We start from the raw sequence: 6,014 nt of genomic DNA on the forward strand, positions 1-6,014 counted from the left end.
AAAAATAGAGGTTTTTCACCTTTTTTTTTCTTAGTTCTTGGATGAAAATTGACCAAGAATGATTATTTTGGGTAGAAATCATCTAAACAAGTCTCTATCTCAAGTTTTTAGTTGATTTTGCCATGTATTTTAGTTGAAAAGACTCGAAAATTAAAAATGGGTAAGTTTTACCAGTGTCAAGTTCACCACAACAAATAAAAAGTTTCAAGTTTGACAGTAAAAAAAAGCGGTGAACTCGACAGTAAATAAAAAAGCGGTGAATTTGCCAATAATGAAGGACCATTTAGAAAAAGAAAAAAAAAAAAAAAAGTTTACTAAATGTCTTGCCAAGCTACCGTCAAAAATTTAGTGACTATGTAGAAAGAAGTCCCTCCTCCGCAAGGGTTCTTTAAGTAATTTTCCCAAAATTTTAACAAATACATATTTTTAGACTGCTGCAATCTCCTGCGACGATGCTGCAATGGTTGGGAGTTGGGACTCATCACTCACCCATTCAATAGGTTCCAAAGGTCTCTTCAAGACAAATCTCAAGTTTACGGGATGATTATAACCAATTGATCTGAGACCATCACCAAAGATGGATCGAAGTGAATGATAGCATATGATGAAACAGATTGGATGGTTACAAATGTCCAATAAGGTGGTTTTTCAGAACATGCGTCTTAGAATAATTGATGGAAATAAGAAAATAAAAAAGGCGGAAAGATTAAACACAAATGTTGCTAAATGCATACACATTAGAACTGTGATATCTTGCAACAAATACATCACAGAACACTCTGATGAAATATCTTCCGACCCTTCTCTTCAAATGAGCAAGATTCCTCTGACAGCTGCATTTCAAACACTGTAAGCTACTGAAATTTGCTACAGATAAAATTATTTTGGTTAACACATTTGAAAGCTTTTCATAGTCAGTTTCAACTTGGATTTGATGTTGGGTGAGTAGCTTTTCATGGCTCAATTCCAGCTTAAGAAGGGAATGAATACTGCCTAGTAGTCACGGGCTTTCATTGCACTTGCTCTGTAAAAAAATAGGTGTGAGAACCACTGACAATGATAATAAATAATCGCAAAACAAAAAAGGAAAGAGAACATGACATTGAATTTATGTGGTTCGGCAAGATTGCACTATGTCCACGGGTGACGGTTAGATACTTTCACTATATCTGTAAAAAGTAGGTTACAATCTCTCTTTGCCGCAGAAAAACTGAAAATTCCCTCATAGAAAATCCCTAAATGAATTGGCTATGAATTTATAGCCTGTACATAAGATAGTCCGTACGAATCTGCACCCAGGGCAAGGGCACAAAGATAACTTGCTCAAAGGTCTACCCGGTTCCTTCCGGACTCTGGGTGAACAATGCCAGCTTGCATGTCAGGTCATGTATTCTCTTTTCTGCCCAGAGTCAATGGAGAAGGCCTGCTTATTCTCTCAAGAAGGCACTCCTGTTGTATATGTGCTTTGAAGGTTGAGGCAACAACATTGTACCTCTTCATATTCAGATCTCTCTTTACTAGCAGCTCTACAAGGAACATTGATTTTTGTCAAGCCCACTCAAATCTGTTTGAGAATGTGCGTTCGTCATCCGAAACAGAAGTGTACACAATCAGCTAAATCAATGAATAAAACTGGATACTTAACACCATAAAGCCGTATCCCAAAGATTGGGCATCTGCTAAATGAGTCTCATTCCTCCATTGCGCTCTTTCCAAAGCCAAGTCTTCTGTGACTGTTATTGAAACAAGTGCAAAGTGAAGCAGTTAAGAATATAATTGTCCCCAGTAATTTTATTTACACGAGATTACATTTGTTTTAAATCATATTTGAAAGAGCATTATCTGATTTTCGAGTACTAGCAGATGAGAAACTACTGTTTACAAGCTCAAGTGATAGAAGCCCAAATATTGCTAGTAGGTTTTTAATTCAGACTAAAGGATAACAGTCAATGTGAATACAGAAGTTTTCAGATAGGGAATACATACCTGATTAAGATTGGTGAAGGGAGCAATAAAGGTTGATGGTTCTCAAGTTCACCAATAGTCTTTGCAAGAACAGATTCCATCCTTAAAACTGTGGAAACGATTGCTGTCCTTTATGATAAGTTCTCTTCCAACAGTCTTGGAAATGAACTTGCTAGCTGTGTGGCAATCATCACAGATACGGAGGTTCTTCATTAACCGAATGGTTGTTCCTGGTTTGGTCCTCATTAGCCCAAAAGCAATGGTTAGTTTCTCACTGTGATGATACAAGATCTCTCTCTTTATATCATCAGGTACATCCTGGAAGACAAACTTAGTGTCAGGCACATAACCCGCTGCTTCAATCTTTGTAATCAAACTCTTCAATATCTCATTAACCTCACGGTATTGCGGATGATCCTTATCCCCAGCCTTGAATGTATGGACGACCCGATCTATCTCAATTGAACTTAAACCAGGGGTCTTCTTCAATCCCTTTGATCTCAATGATACTCTGGCCATCTTTACACCTTCCCAATCTCCAATAGTAGCATACATGTTTGAAAGTAAGACGTAGAACCCAGCATCATTTGGGTCCAACTCAAAAAGCTTATTAGAAATTTCTAACCCCAACTCGATATTCCTATGAACTCTACAAGCACCAAGCAAGGACCCATAAACCGCTGCATCAGGTTTCAAAGGCATCTTATTTATTAGTGAAAAAGCATCATCTAATCGGCCAGCGCGGCCAAGAAGATCAATAATGCAAGTATAGTGTCGTAAATTAGGTATGATATGCCAATCTTTAACCATAAGATCGAAAATTTGAAGACCTTGATCGACCATCCCAGCATGACTACATGCCCACAAAACACATACCAAAGTTGACTCATCCGGTTCTATGCCCGAAACTTTCATTCGTAAAAAGAGATCAATTGCATCATCACCACGCCCATTCATCCCATTACCTGCAATCATAGCATTCCAACATACAACATCATTTTCCTTCATTCCTTCAAAGAATCTTTTTGCGCTCTCCAAACTCCCACAGTTTGCATACATATCTATAAGAGCGGACCCCACAAAATTATCGTCACTAAAACCTATTTTTACAGTCAATGCATGAACAAGTTTGCCTTGTTGTAGAGCTCCCGACTGACTGCAGCACGAAAGCATGCCAATCAAAGCAACTGAATCAAGTGACACATCAATCTCCGACATCATCTCATTTAAGATTTCCATGGCCTTTTTCCCAAACCCAATATCTGAAAAGCCCGATAACATCAATGTCCATGTGACCACATCCTTCACCGGAATCTCCTCGTTGAATATTCGATAAGCATCTTCAATGCAACCAAATTTCAGATACATGTCCATCAGAGCGGTCTGAACAAGCATATCGTTTTCAAACCCATTTTTTATAGTATAATTACGAAAACCTCTTCCTATTTGTGGACACCCTGTACTTGAACATGCTGATATCAAACTCATAATCGTAATGAAATCTGCCGTGAACTCATTTCTTTGCATTTCCTTAAAAAGCCTAAGGGCTTCTTCACCAAACCCATTATCAGAATAACCCAAAATAACAGCATTCCATGAAACAATGTTTTTCTCGGGCATTAAGTCGAATAGTTTCCGAGCAACACTAATGAGACCAAATTTTGCATACATATCGACCAAAGATGTTTCTACAAAGACATTAATTTCCAAAGCACATCGAATCAAGAAACCGTGGGTCGATCTCCCAATCTGAATCAAACCCAATTTCGCAAAAGCGGGTAGAATGCTAGTGATGGTAACAGCATTGGGTGAGAGCCCACTTATCATCATCTCACAAAATACTTGAAAAGCTTCCTCATAAAGGTTATTTTTAGTGAACCCAGATATCAAGATTGTCCAAGAAACCACATTTTTATGGCGAATTTGCAGGAAAATCTGCTTTGCAACTGTCAAGAATCCGCAAGAAGCGTAGGAGTTGATCAATCTGTTTGAGAGAAAGATGTTGTGGGCGAGTCCTGATATGATTATGTGAGCATGAACTTGTTGTAGAGGTTTTAGTTCTTTGAGTCCTTGGAGGATCGAAGCAAACGTTGGAGATTGGAAGGTTGTCGATTTGGTGGAGTTTGAATTGTTGGGTTTCTTTAACTGAGTCGAAGACAAACGAGACTGATTATGATGGAGAGACTTGAGGTGGAAATGGGAGGTTTTTTGCCGAGAAGAATAACGGGTAAGTATAGCTGCTGTCTGAATCATGCTGGGAAAAAAAAAGATGGGCTCACCAAATGGCTACCCACTTCAAATGGAAAATGTGACTAAATAAATAAATAAATGAAGTATATATTTTTACCCTCTTGAGTTTATTCATTGCGCCTATCACCTACCATAGCCTACCCAAAAAAAAAACTGACATCTTCTTCTCCCTTTCTTCCTATTTATCTCTTTTTGAGTTTTGTAAGAATTTGGATTAATGAAGATTATGTTTTAAGATTTTTTTCACGTCATGTTATTTCTTTAAAAAAAATTTATTCTTTTTACATTTAAACACCGATGATGAAAAAAAATCACTATTAAAATTTCCAAAATGACGATTTTGAATTGAAGAATTTGAAGAATTTTTTACAGATTTTATTCGATAGATTTAAATCAAACTTGTTTTAAAAAATTCAGTAGATACCTATTGAATACTGCCAAACAGGTTCGATAGGAACCTACCAAATAGAAGTTTCTCTTGTGAATGACTTCGACTCGTTTGAAAGTGTTAGTGTAAAAAAAACAAGTAAGATCAAATCTAAAAATCCTCATTTAAACATTTCTATATGCAAATAAGAAGAAAAAATTATTGTGTAAATGTCTTGTATTTTGTTGCGCCACGCAGAGTTGCGAGGGTTTCACTGATCGGACGAGGATGAAAGGGTGCAAGGGCGGAGTCCCTGTTTCGAATTTTTTAAGGAGTATATAAAGGGTAATCGTGTAATATTTTCTTAATGGATTTTATATTTTTGGGGGTCATTATTTTGAGGAGTTTTACTTATTTTGGTAACTCTCAGTTATATAAATATAAATTTCTAGGACTGTAAAACTTAAGAGAAAAACTTGTGATTGTTCTTGTTATATTCCATGGACGTAGACACACTATCGAATCATGTGAATCCTTGTGTGTTTGTGCGAATGTGTTATTTTTTGTTATTACGATTTTTCACATAAATGAGATAGAGGAATTCTTTCCTATCGAATTAGAAACGAGAAGTTGAGTATACCCATTTTGAGGATTCACTTAATGTAACTGCTTGAGCTCTTCAAGTTAAAGGAATAAAGAAGCTAGTTCAAAAAAAATGGGAAGAAGAAATCGTTCGATACCTATTGGTGGGTGCAATGAGTATTAGATGTTAAAACAGAGTAATTAGGTATGTGCTATTAATTATTTTTCTTTTAGGTGGATATCGTGAGTACATGGGTACAATGAGACAAATTGGCGTGTGCAAATAAAGCCACCCCAAATTATTTTCCCTTAGCGACGTATTATCGTATTTTTATTTGGGTAATTTAGATAGAGAATTTACATATGGATTGGTATGTTATAAGTAAAAACCAATGTGTTAATAACAGATATCCCTCTGAATATTTGTGATTTTTTTTAATTGATGACATGACACATTGAACCAAGTCTTTTGTAAAAGACTTGAAGCAACACCAAGGAGAATATCCAAAATGATATTATATAGATTTATCGAGCAGACTTATCTATTGCAATTTTATTACAAAAACTCCCATAATTTATCAAGTTTGTTACTCAACAAACCTTTCCTTGTGAACCATAATATCCTAACTATGTTAAGAAGATCTTTAATCTTACCAAGAGTTGTTGGCCCAAATGGTGTTGGCCCAACACCACATACTTTTTTAGATTTCATCATAGAACAAAGATTAAAAAAAATAAATAAATAAATAATTTAAGCTTGATCCAATATGTTGAAAATGGACATCTATCGAATTCACAAATTTAAAATTAAATTTCAACGATGAAAATTAATTTTGTTTAAGTTCCTATA

At 35.9% G+C, this 6,014-nt stretch overlaps 1 pseudogene across 4 annotated transcripts; it reads right to left on the bottom strand.

Moving 5' to 3' along the window:
• Positions 1-450: 450 nt before the first annotated feature.
• LOC147407269 (pentatricopeptide repeat-containing protein At4g33990 pseudogene) lies at positions 451-4,346 on the bottom strand (annotated as a pseudogene). 4 transcript variants are annotated; one of them, XR_015176741.1, is made up of 3 exons: positions 1,987-4,345; positions 1,646-1,733; positions 451-1,024 (listed from the first exon to the last, which is right to left on the bottom strand). The product of XR_015176741.1 is annotated as a pentatricopeptide repeat-containing protein At4g33990 pseudogene, transcript variant X3 (transcript). The 4 variants fall into 4 exon arrangements; XR_015176740.1 differs by having other exon boundaries at positions 1,493-1,733; XR_015176742.1 differs by lacking the exon at positions 1,646-1,733 and having other exon boundaries at positions 1,987-4,346.
• Positions 4,347-6,014: the final 1,668 nt, after the last annotated feature.

Source organism: Akebia trifoliata, chromosome 3, assembly GCF_017979445.1.
Source record: "Akebia trifoliata isolate Shusen 1 chromosome 3, ASM1797944v1, whole genome shotgun sequence".
In the NCBI taxonomy this organism is placed as follows: domain Eukaryota; kingdom Viridiplantae; phylum Streptophyta; class Magnoliopsida; order Ranunculales; family Lardizabalaceae; genus Akebia; species Akebia trifoliata.